Raw genomic sequence first — 12101 nt, 5'->3', positions numbered from 1 at the left:
AACATTTTTTTTTTAAATAAATACATAAAAAGAAGTGTCATACCAAAAGTGTTTAAGTTATGTACAAAATGTTTTGGAAGGTTAAAAAAGTACATAAATTGACATAAAATATTAATGAGAAAGGATTTTTTATTATTCATTTGCTGTTTAGTAAAGAAAAACACTTTGACATCAATGACTTATTTTTTTCTTAGGAAAAATAATTATGGCGGCAGTAGGTTTTGATCCAAAGCCTCCAAAGAAACTGGAACCTTAATACAGCGCCTTAGACACTGCTGATTTTTAGCTCATGCATCTGGATCATATCAATCAGCTATTGAGGAGAAAAGTCTTTATTATTATTGTTTATCTTATTAGTGGAGAAAAACATTTTGTCATCACTGACTGATGTTTTCATAGTAAAATCATTATGGCAGCAGTAGGATTTGAACCCACTCCTCCAGAGAGACTGGAGCCTAAATCCAGAGCCTTAGACCGCTCGGCCATGCTCCCACATGGATCTGTCTGACTGAAAGCTCACAGTTCTGGATCATACAGTTGAGATTACAGGAAAAAAATGTGTTGTTTTAAATCAATACTTGAAAAGAAGTGTCATGTTACAAGTATTTAAATACAAAAAGTTAAGGAAGCATAAAAAAGGTACAAAATTAGTAGTCAATATTAATGAGTAAGGATTTTTTATTATTGATTTGCTGTTTAGTAGAGTAAAACAGTTTGACATCAATGAATGTCATTTTCTCTTGAATATAATTATGGCAGCAGTGGGATTTGAACCCACGCCTCCAAAGAGACTGGAGCCTTAATCCAGCGCCTTAGACCACTCGGCCATGCTACCACATATCTATTTTGGCTCGAAAGGTCATAGTTTATTATTTTACATATTATTTTTAAAGTTTGAGAAGACTCTTGAAATTGTGATAAACTGTTTTAAAATCTAGGACAGATGATGAACTTTTCAACCTTCCAATATTTTACTTTAGCAACTTAGTGGCCTTAGACCGCTCGGCCATGGTACCACATGGACACTCTTAGCTCACAGATCTGGGTCATATAGCTCAGGTTACAGTAAAAACATTTTTTTAAATCAATATTTAAAAAGAAGTGTAATGCAAAAAGTGTTTAAATTATGTACAAAACGTTTTGGAAGGTTAAAAAAGTACATAAATTGACATAAAATATCAATGAGAAAGGATATTTTTATTATTGATTTGCTGTTTAGTAGAGAAAAAACACTTTGACATCAATTACTTATTTTTTCTCAGGGAAAATAATTATGGCGGCAGTAGGTTTTGAACAAATTCCTCCAAAGAATCTGGAACCTTAATCCAGCATCTTAGACACTGCTGGTTTTTAGCTAATGCATCTGGATCATATTGATCAGATTTTGAGGAGAAAGGACTTTATTATTATTGATTTTCTTATTAGTGGAGAAAAACACATTGCCATCACTGACTGACATTTTCATAGTAAAATCATTATGGAAGCAGTGGGATTCGGACCCACGCCTCCAGAGAAACTGGAACCTAAATCCAGTGCCTTAGACCGCTCGCCCTTGCTATGCCATGGATACTTTTGACTCAAAGCTCAGAGTTCTGGATCATATAGTTAAGATTACAATAAAAAATTGTGTAGTTATAAATCAATACTTGAAAAGAAGTGTCATGTTAAAAGTGTTTAAAATACAAAAATTTAAAAAAGGTACAAAATTAGCAGACAATATTAATTAGAAAGGATTTTTTATTATTGACTTGCTGTTTAGTGGAGAAAAACACTTTGACATCAATGACAGTCGTTTTATCTTGAAAATAATTATGACAGCAGTGGAATTTGAACCCATGCCTCCAAACAGACTGGAGCCTTAATGCAGCATCTTAGACCGCTCAGCCACATTTCTACCTTGACTCCATAGCTCATAGTTTATAATTTTACATATTATTTTTACATTTTGAGAAGACTCTTGAAATTATGATAAACTGTTTTAAAATCTAGGGCAGATGATGAACTTTTTAACCTACCAATATTTTATTTTAGCAGCTTAGTGGCCTTAGACCGCTCGGCCATGGTACCAAATGAACACTCTTAGCTCACAGATCTGGGCCATATAGCTCAGTTTACAGTACAAACATTTTTTTTTGTTTTAAATAAATACTTAAAAAGAAGTGTCATACCAATACTGTTTAAGTTATGTACAAAATGTTTTGGAAGGTTAAAAAAGTACATAAAATTGACATAAAATATTAATGAGAAAGGATTTTTTTATTATTCATTTGCTGTTTAGTAAAGAAAAACACTTTGACATCAATGACTTATTTTTTCTTAGGAAAAATAATTATGGCGGCAGTAGGTTTTGATCCAAAGCCTCCAAAGAAACTGGAACCTTAATCAAGCGTCTTAGACACTGCTGATTTTTAGCTCATGCATCTGGATCATATCAATCAGCTAATGAGGAGAAAAGTCTTTATTATTATTGTTTTTCTTATTAGTGGAGAAAAACATTTTGTCATCACTGACTGATGTTTTCATAGTAAAATCATTATGGCAGCAGTGGGATTTGAACTCACTCCTCCAGAGAGACTGGAGCCTAAATCCAGAGCCTTAGACCGCTCGGCCATGCTCCCACATGGATCTGTCTGACTGAAAGCTCACAGTTCTGGATCATACAGTTGAGATTACAGGAAAAAAATGTGTTGTTTTAAATCAATACTTGAAAAGAAGTGTCATGTTACAAGTATTTAAAATACAAAAAGTTAAGGAAGCATAAAAAAGGTACAAAATTAGTAGTCAATATTAATGAGTAAGGATTTTTTATTATTGATTTGCTGTTTAGTAGAGTAAAACAGTTTGACATCAATGAATGTCATTTTCTCTTGAAAATAATTATGGCAGCAGTGGGATTTGAACCCACACCTCCAAAGAGACTGGAGCCTTAATCCAGCACCTTAGACCGCTCGGCCATGCTACCACATGTCTATTTTGGCTCCAAAGGTCATAGTTTATTATTTTACAAATTATTTTTAAAGTTTGAGAAGACTCTTGAAATTGTGATAAACTGTTTTAAATCTAGGACAGATGATGAACTTTTCAACCTTCCAATATTTTACTTTAGCAACTTAGTGGCCTTAGACCGCTCGGCCATGGTACCACATGGACACTCTTAGCTCACAGATCTGGGTCATATAGCTCAGGTTACAGTAAAAACATTTTTTAAATCAATATTTAAAAAGAAGTGTAATGCAAAAAGTGTTTAAATTATGTGCAAAATGTTTTGGAAGGTTAAAAAAGTACATAAATTGACATAAAATATCAATGAGAAAGTATATTTTTTTTATTCAATTGCTGTTTAGTAGAGAAAAAACACTTTGACATCAATTACTTATTTTTTCTCAGGGAAAATAATTATGGCGGCAGTAGGTTTTGAACCAATTCCTCCAAAGAATCTGGAACCTTAATCCAGCATCTTAGACACTGCTGGTTTTTAGCTAATGCATCTGGATCATATTGATCAGATTTTGAGGAGAAAGGACTTTATTATTTCGATTTTCTTATTAGTGAAGAAAAACACATTGCCATCACTGACTGACATTTTCATAGTAAAATCATTATGGAAGCAGTGGGATTCGGACCCACGCCTCCAGAGAGACTGGAACCTAAATCCAGTGCCTTAGACCGCTCGCCCTTGCTACCCCATGGATACTTTTGACTCAAAGCTCAGAGTTCTGGATCATATAGTTAAGATTACAAGAAAAAATTGTGTAGTTATAAATCAATACTTGAAAAGAAGTGTCATGTTAAAAGTGTTTAAAATACAAAAATTTAAAAAAGGTACAAAATTAGCAGACAATATTAATTAGAAAGGATTTTTTATTATTGACTTGCTGTTTAGTGGAGAAAAACACTTTGACATCAATGACAGTCGTTTTATCTTGAAAATAATTATGACAGCAGTGGAATTTGAACCCATGCCTCCAAACAGACTGGAGCCTTAATGCAGCATCTTAGAACGCTCAGCCACATTTCTACCTTGACTCCATAGCTCATAGTTTATAATTTTACATATTGTTTTTACATTTTGAGAAGACTCTTGAAATTATGATAAACTGTTTTAAAATCTAGGGCAGATGATGAACTTTTTAACCTACCAATATTTTATTTTAGCAGCTTAGTTGCCTTAGACCGCTCGGCCATGGTACCAAATGAACACTCTTAGCTCACAGATCTGGGCCATATAGCTCAGTTTACAGTACAAACATTTTTTTTTGTTTTAAATAAATACTTAAAAAGAAGTGTCATACCAATAGTGTTTAAGTTATGTACAAAATGTTTTGGAAGGTTAAAAAATTACATAAAATTGACATAAAATATTAATGAGAAAGGATTTTTTATTATTCATTTGCTGTTTAGTAAAGAAAAACACTTTGACATCAATGACTTATTTTTTCTTAGGAAAAATAATTATGGCAGCAGTAGGTTTTGATCCAAAGCCTCCAAAGAAACTGGAACCTTAATCAAGCATCTTAGACACTGCTGATTTTTAGCTCATGCATCTGGATCATATCAATCAGCTAATGAGGAGAAAAGTCTTTATTATTATTGTTTTTCTTATTAGTGGAGAAAAACATTTTGTCATCACTGACTGATGTTTTCATAGTAAAATCATTATGGCAGCAGTGGGATTTGAACCCACGCCTCCAGAGAGACTGGAGCCTAAATCCAGAGCCTTAGACCGCTCGGCCATGCTCCCACATGGATCTGTCTGACTGAAAGCTCACAGTTCTGGATCATACAGTTGAGATTACAGGAAAAAAATGTGTTGTTTTAAATCAATACTTGAAAAGAAGTGTCATGTTACAAGTATTTAAAATACAAAAAGTTAAGGAAGCATAAAAAGGTACAAAATTAGTAGTCAATATTAATGAGTAAGGATTTTTTATTATTGATTTGCTGTTTAGTAGAGTAAAACAGTTTGACATCAATGAATGTCATTTTCTCTTGAAAATAATTATGGCAGCAGTGGGATTTGAACCCACGCCTCCAAAGAGACTGGAGCCTTATCCACATATCTATTTTGGCTACAAAGGTCATAGTTTATTATTTTACATATTATTTTTAAAGTTTGAGAAGACTCTTGAAATTGTGATAAACTGTTTTAAAATCTAGGACAGATGATGAACTTTTCAACCTTCCAATATTTTACTTTAGCAACTTAGTGGCCTTAGACCGCTCGGCCATGGTACCACATGGACACTCTTAGCTCACAGATCTGGGTCATATAGCTCAGGTTACAGTAAAAACATTTTTTAAATCAATATTTAAAAAGAAGTGTAATGCAAAAAGTGTTTAAATTATGTGCAAAATGTTTTGGAAGGTTAAAAAAGTACATAAATTGACATAAAATATCAATGAGAAAGTATATTTTTTTTTATTCATTTGCTGTTTAGTAGAGAAAAAATACTTTGACATCAATTACTTATTTTTTCTCAGGGAAAATAATTATGGCGGCAGTAGGTTTTGAACCAATTCCTCCAAAGAATCTGGAACCTTATTCCAGCACCTTAGACACTGCTGATCTTTAGCTAATGCATCTGGATCATATTGATCAGATGTTGAGGAGAAAGGACTTTATTATTATTGATTTTCTTATTAGTGGAGAAAAACACATTGCCATCACTGACTGACATTTTCATAGTAAAATCATTATGGAAGCAGTGGGATTCGGACCCACGCCTCCAGAGAGACTGGAACCTAAATCCAGTGCCTTAGACCGCTCGCCCTTGCTACTCCATGGATACTTTTGACTCAAAGCTAAGAGTTCTGGATCATATAGTTAAGATTACAAGAAAAAATTGTGTAGTTATAAATAAATACTTGAAAAGAAGTGTCATGTTAAAAGTATTTAAAATACAAAAATTTAAAAAAGGTACAAAATTAGCAGACAATATTAATTAGAAAGGATTTTTTATTATTGACTTGCTGTTTAGTGGAGAAAAACACTTTGACATCAATGACAGTCGTTTTATCTTGAAAATAATTATGACAGCAGTGGAATTTGAACCCATGCCTCCAAACAGACTGGAGCCTTAATGCAGCATCTTTGACCGCTCAGCCACATTTCTACCTTGGCTCCATAGCTCATAGTTTATAATTTTACATATTATTTTTACATTTTGAGAAGACTCTTGAAATTATGATTAACTGTTTTAAAATCTAGGGCAGATGATGAACTTTTTAACCTACCAATATTTTATTTTAGCAGCTTAGTTGCCTTAGACCGCTCGGCCATGGTACCAAATGAACACTCTTAGCTCACAGATCTGGGCCATATAGCTCAGATTACAGTACAAACATTTTTTTTTTTTAAATAAATACTTAAAAAGAAGTGTCATACCAAAAGTGTTTAAGTTATGTACAAAATGTTTTGGAAGGTTAAAAAAGTACATAAATTGACATAAAATATTAATGAGAAAGGATTTTTTATTATTCATTTGCTGTTTAGTAAAGAAAAACACTTTGACATCAATGACTTATTTTTTTCTTAGGAAAAATAATTATGGCGGCAGTAGGTTTTGATCCAAAGCCTCCAAAGAAACTGGAACCTTAATACAGCGCCTTAGACACTGCTGATTTTTAGCTCATGCATCTGGATCATATCAATCAGCTATTGAGGAGAAAAGTCTTTATTATTATTGTTTATCTTATTAGTGGAGAAAAACATTTTGTCATCACTGACTGATGTTTTCATAGTAAAATCATTATGGCAGCAGTAGGATTTGAACCCACTCCTCCAGAGAGACTGGAGCCTAAATCCAGAGCCTTAGACCGCTCGGCCATGCTCCCACATGGATCTGTCTGACTGAAAGCTCACAGTTCTGGATCATACAGTTGAGATTACAGGAAAAAAATGTGTTGTTTTAAATCAATACTTGAAAAGAAGTGTCATGTTACAAGTATTTAAATACAAAAAGTTAAGGAAGCATAAAAAAGGTACAAAATTAGTAGTCAATATTAATGAGTAAGGATTTTTTTATTATTGATTTGCTGTTTAGTAGAGTAAAACAGTTTGACATCAATGAATGTCATTTTCTCTTGAAAATAATTATGGCAGCAGTAGGATTTGAACCCACACCTCCAAAGAGACTGGAGCCTTAATCCAGCACCTTAGACCGCTCGGCCATGCTACCACATATCTATTTTGGCTCCAAAGGTCATAGTTTATTATTTTACAAATTATTTTTAAAGTTTGAGAAGACTCTTGAAATTGTGATAAACTGTTTTAAATCTAGGACAGATGATGAGCTTTTCAACCTTCCAATATTTTACTTTAGCAACTTAGTGGCCTTAGACCGCTCGGCCATGGTACCACATGGACACTCTTAGCTCACAGATCTGGGTCATATAGCTCAGGTTACAGTAAAAACATTTTTTAAATCAATATTTAAAAAGAAGTGTAATGCAAAAAGTGTTTAAATTATGTGCAAAATGTTTTGGAAGGTTAAAAAAGTACATAAATTGACATAAAATATCAATGAGAAAGTATATTTTTTTTTATTCATTTGCTGTTTAGTAGAGAAAAAACACTTTGACATCAATTACTTATTTTTTCTCAGGGAAAATAATTATGGCGGCAGTAGGTTTTGAACCAATTCCTCCAAAGAATCTGGAACCTTAATCCAGCATCTTAGACACTGCTGGTTTTTAGCTAATGCATCTGGATCATATTGATCAGATTTTGAGGAGAAAGGACTTTATTATTTCGATTTTCTTATTAGTGGAGAAAAACACATTGCCATCACTGACTGACATTTTCATAGTAAAATCATTATGGAAGCAGTGGGATTCGGACCCACGCCTCCAGAGAGACTGGAACCTAAATCCAGTGCCTTAGACCGCTCGCCCTTGCTACCCCATGGATACTTTTGACTCAAAGCTCAGAGTTCTGGATCATATAGTTAAGATTACAAGAAAAAATTGTGTAGTTATAAATCAATACTTGAAAAGAAGTGTCATGTTAAAAGTGTTTAAAATACAAAAATTTAAAAAAGGTACAAAATTAGCAGACAATATTAATTAGAAAGGATTTTTTATTATTGACTTGCTGTTTAGTGGAGAAAAACACTTTGACATCAATGACAGTCGTTTTATCTTGAAAATAATTATGACAGCAGTGGAATTTGAACCCATGCCTCCAAACAGACTGGAGCCTTAATGCAGCATCTTAGAACGCTCAGCCACATTTCTACCTTGACTCCATAGCTCATAGTTTATAATTTTACATATTGTTTTTACATTTTGAGAAGACTCTTGAAATTATGATAAACTGTTTTAAAATCTAGGGCAGATGATGAACTTTTTAACCTACCAATATTTTATTTTAGCAGCTTAGTTGCCTTAGACCGCTCGGCCATGGTACCAAATGAACACTCTTAGCTCACAGATCTGGGCCATATAGCTCAGTTTACAGTACAAACATTTTTTTTTGTTTTAAATAAATACTTAAAAAGAAGTGTCATACCAATAGTGTTTAAGTTATGTACAAAATGTTTTGGAAGGTTAAAAAAGTACATAAAATTGACATAAAATATTAATGAGAAAGGATTTTTTATTATTCATTTGCTGTTTAGTAAAGAAAAACACTTTGACATCAATGACTTATTTTTTCTTAGGAAAAATAATTATGGCAGCAGTAGGTTTTGATCCAAAGCCTCCAAAGAAACTGGAACCTTAATCAAGCATCTTAGACACTGCTGATTTTTAGCTCATGCATCTGGATCATATCAATCAGCTAATGAGGAGAAAAGTCTTTATTATTATTGTTTTTCTTATTAGTGGAGAAAAACATTTTGTCATCACTGACTGATGTTTTCATAGTAAAATCATTATGGCAGCAGTGGGATTTGAACCCACGCCTCCAGAGAGACTGGAGCCTAAATCCAGAGCCTTAGACCGCTCGGCCATGCTCCCACATGGATCTGTCTGACTGAAAGCTCACAGTTCTGGATCATACAGTTGAGATTACAGGAAAAAAATGTGTTGTTTTAAATCAATACTTGAAAAGAAGTGTCATGTTACAAGTATTTAAAATACAAAAAGTTAAGGAAGCATAAAAAAGGTACAAAATTAGTAGTCAATATTAATGAGTAAGGATTTTTTATTATTGATTTGCTGTTTAGTAGAGTAAAACAGTTTGACATCAATGAATGTCATTTTCTCTTGAATATAATTATTGCAGCAGTGGGATTTGAACCCACGCCTCCAAAGAGACTGGAGCCTTAATCCAGCGCCTTAGACCGCTTGGCCATGCTACCACATATCTATTTTGGCTCGAAAGGTCATAGTTTATTATTTTACATATTATTTTTAAAGTTTGAGAAGACTCTTGAAATTGTGATAAACTGTTTTAAAATCTAGGACAGATGATGAACTTTTCAACCTTCCAATATTTTACTTTAGCAACTTAGTGGCCTTAGACCGCTCGGCCATGGTACCACATGGACACTCTTAGCTCACAGATCTGGGTCATATAGCTCAGGTTACAGTAAAAACATTTTTTAAATCAATATTTAAAAAGAAGTGTAATGCAAAAAGTGTTTAAATTATGTGCAAAATGTTTTGGAAGGTTAAAAAAGTACATAAATTGACATAAAATATCAATGAGAAAGTATATTTTTTTATTCATTTGCTGTTTAGTAGAGAAAAAACACTTTGACATCAATTACTTATTTTTTTTCAGGGAAAATAATTATGGCGGCAGTAGGTTTTGAACCAATTCCTCCAAAGAATCTGGAACCTTATTCCAGCACCTTAGACACTGCTGATCTTTAGCTAATGCATCTGGATCATATTGATCAGATGTTGAGGAGAAAGGACTTTATTATTATTGATTTTCTTATTAGTGGAGAAAAACACATTGCCATCACTGACTGACATTTTCATAGTAAAATCATTATGGAAGCAGTGGGATTCGGACCCACGCCTCCAGAGAGACTGGAACCTAAATCCAGTGCCTTAGACCGCTCGCCCTTGCTACTCCATGGATACTTTTGACTCAAAGCTAAGAGTTCTGGATCATATAGTTAAGATTACAAGAAAAAATTGTGTAGTTATAAATAAATACTTGAAAAGAAGTGTCATGTTAAAAGTATTTAAAATACAAAAATTTAAAAAAGGTACAAAATTAGCAGACAATATTAATTAGAAAGGATTTTTTATTATTGACTTGCTGTTTAGTGGAGAAAAACACTTTGACATCAATGACAGTTGTTTTATCTTGAAAATAATTATGACAGCAGTGGAATTTGAACCCATGCCTCCAAACAGACTGGAGCCTTAATGCAGCATCTTAGACCGCTCAGCCACATTTCTACCTTGACTCCATAGCTCATAGTTTATAATTTTACATATTATTTTTACATTTTGAGAAGACTCTTGAAATTATGATAAACTGTTTTAAAATCTAGGGCAGATGATGAACTTTTTAACATACCAATATTTTATTTTAGCAGCTTAGTGGCCTTAGACCGCTCGGCCATGGTACCAAATGAACACTCTTAGCTCACAGATCTGGGCCATATAGCTCAGATTACAGTACAAACATTTTTTTTGTTTTAAATAAATACTTAAAAAGAAGTGTCATACCAAAAGTGTTTAAGTTATGTACAAAATGTTTTGGAAGGTTAAAAAAGTACATATATTGACATAAAATATTAATGAGAAAGGATTTTTTTTATTATTCATTTGCTGTTTAGTAAAGAAAAACACTTTGACATCAATGACTTATTTTTTCTTAGGAAAAATAATTATGGCGGCAGTAGGTTTTGATCCAAAGCCTCCAAAGAAACTGAAACCTTAATCAAGCGTCTTAGACACTGCTGATTTTTAGCTCATGCATCTGGATCATATCAATCAGCTAATGAGGAGAAAAGTCTTTATTATTATTGTTTTTCTTATTAGTGGAGAAAAACATTTTGTCATCACTGACTGATGTTTTCATAGTAAAATCATTATGGCAGCAGTGGGATTTGAACTCACTCCTCCAGAGAGACTGGAGCCTAAATCCAGAGCCTTAGACCGCTCAGCCATGCTCCCACATGGACCTGTCTGACTGAAAGCTCACAGTTCTGGATCATACAGTTGAGATTACAGGAAAAAAATGTGTTGTTTTAAATCAATACTTGAAAAGAAGTGTCATGTTACAAGTATTTAAAATACAAAAAGTTAAGGAAGCATAAAAAAGGTACAAAATTAGTAGTCAATATTAATGAGTAAGGATTTTTTATTATTGATTTGCTGTTTAGTAGAGTAAAACAGTTTGACATCAATGAATGTCATTTTCTCTTGAAAATAATTATGGCAGCAGTGGGATTTGAACCCACACCTCCAAAGAGACTGGAGCCTTAATCCAGCGCCTTAGACCGCTCGGCCATGCTACCACATATCTATTTTGACTCCAAAGGTAATAGTTTATTATTTTACAAATTATTTTTAAAGTTTGAGAAGACTCTTGAAATTGTGATAAACTGTTTTAAAATCTAGGACAGATGATGAACTTTTCAACCTTCCAATATTTTACTTTAGCAACTTAGTGGCCTTAGACCGCTCGGCCATGGTACCACATGGACACTCTTAGCTCACAGATCTGGGTCATATAGCTCAGGTTACAGTAAAAACATTTTTTAAATCAATATTTAAAAAGAAGTGTAATGCAAAAAGTGTTTAAATTATGTGCAAAATGTTTTGGAAGGTTAAAAAAAGTACATAAATTGACATAAAATATCAATGAGAAAGTATATTTTTTTTATTCATTTGCTGTTTAGTAGAGAAAAAACACTTTGACATCAATTACTTATTTTTTCTCAGGGAAAATAATTATGGCGGCAGTAGGTTTTGAACCAATTCCTCCAAAGAATCTGGAACCTTATTCCAGCATCTTAGACACTGCTGATCTTTAGCTAATGCATCTGGATCATATTGATCAGATTTTGAGGAGAAAGGACTTTATTATTATTGATTTTCTTATTAGTGGAGAAAAACATATTGCCATCACTGACTGACATTTTCATAGTAAAATCATTATGGAAGCAGTGGGATTCAGACCCACGCCTCCA

At 33.1% G+C, this 12101-nt stretch overlaps 10 non-coding genes across 10 annotated transcripts; all 10 read right to left on the bottom strand.

Moving 5' to 3' along the window:
- Positions 1-410: 410 nt before the first annotated feature.
- On the bottom strand, positions 411-492 carry TRNAL-UAG (transfer RNA leucine (anticodon UAG)). The gene has a single exon. It is a non-coding gene; the product is annotated as a tRNA-Leu (tRNA).
- A 261-nt stretch (positions 493-753) lies between these two features.
- On the bottom strand, positions 754-835 carry TRNAL-AAG (transfer RNA leucine (anticodon AAG)). Its single transcript has one exon. It is a non-coding gene; the product is annotated as a tRNA-Leu (tRNA).
- A 1701-nt stretch (positions 836-2536) lies between these two features.
- On the bottom strand, positions 2537-2618 carry TRNAL-UAG (transfer RNA leucine (anticodon UAG)). The gene has a single exon. It is a non-coding gene; the product is annotated as a tRNA-Leu (tRNA).
- A 262-nt stretch (positions 2619-2880) lies between these two features.
- On the bottom strand, positions 2881-2962 carry TRNAL-AAG (transfer RNA leucine (anticodon AAG)). Its single transcript has one exon. It is a non-coding gene; the product is annotated as a tRNA-Leu (tRNA).
- A 1697-nt stretch (positions 2963-4659) lies between these two features.
- On the bottom strand, positions 4660-4741 carry TRNAL-UAG (transfer RNA leucine (anticodon UAG)). The gene has a single exon. It is a non-coding gene; the product is annotated as a tRNA-Leu (tRNA).
- A 2011-nt stretch (positions 4742-6752) lies between these two features.
- TRNAL-UAG (transfer RNA leucine (anticodon UAG)) lies at positions 6753-6834 on the bottom strand. Its single transcript has one exon. It is a non-coding gene; the product is annotated as a tRNA-Leu (tRNA).
- Positions 6835-7096: 262 nt separating this feature from the next.
- TRNAL-AAG (transfer RNA leucine (anticodon AAG)) lies at positions 7097-7178 on the bottom strand. Its single transcript has one exon. It is a non-coding gene; the product is annotated as a tRNA-Leu (tRNA).
- A 1698-nt stretch (positions 7179-8876) lies between these two features.
- On the bottom strand, positions 8877-8958 carry TRNAL-UAG (transfer RNA leucine (anticodon UAG)). The gene has a single exon. It is a non-coding gene; the product is annotated as a tRNA-Leu (tRNA).
- Positions 8959-9220: 262 nt separating this feature from the next.
- Positions 9221-9302, bottom strand: TRNAL-AAG (transfer RNA leucine (anticodon AAG)). Its single transcript has one exon. It is a non-coding gene; the product is annotated as a tRNA-Leu (tRNA).
- Positions 9303-11344: 2042 nt separating this feature from the next.
- Positions 11345-11426, bottom strand: TRNAL-AAG (transfer RNA leucine (anticodon AAG)). Its single transcript has one exon. It is a non-coding gene; the product is annotated as a tRNA-Leu (tRNA).
- Between the last annotated feature and the right edge of the window lie 675 nt (positions 11427-12101).

Source organism: Pseudophryne corroboree, chromosome 3, assembly GCF_028390025.1.
Source record: "Pseudophryne corroboree isolate aPseCor3 chromosome 3, aPseCor3.hap2, whole genome shotgun sequence".
NCBI lineage: Eukaryota > Metazoa > Chordata > Amphibia > Anura > Myobatrachidae > Pseudophryne > Pseudophryne corroboree.
The sequence above is the reverse complement of the archived record's forward strand: the minus strand, read 5'-3'. Positions and strand labels throughout refer to the sequence as shown.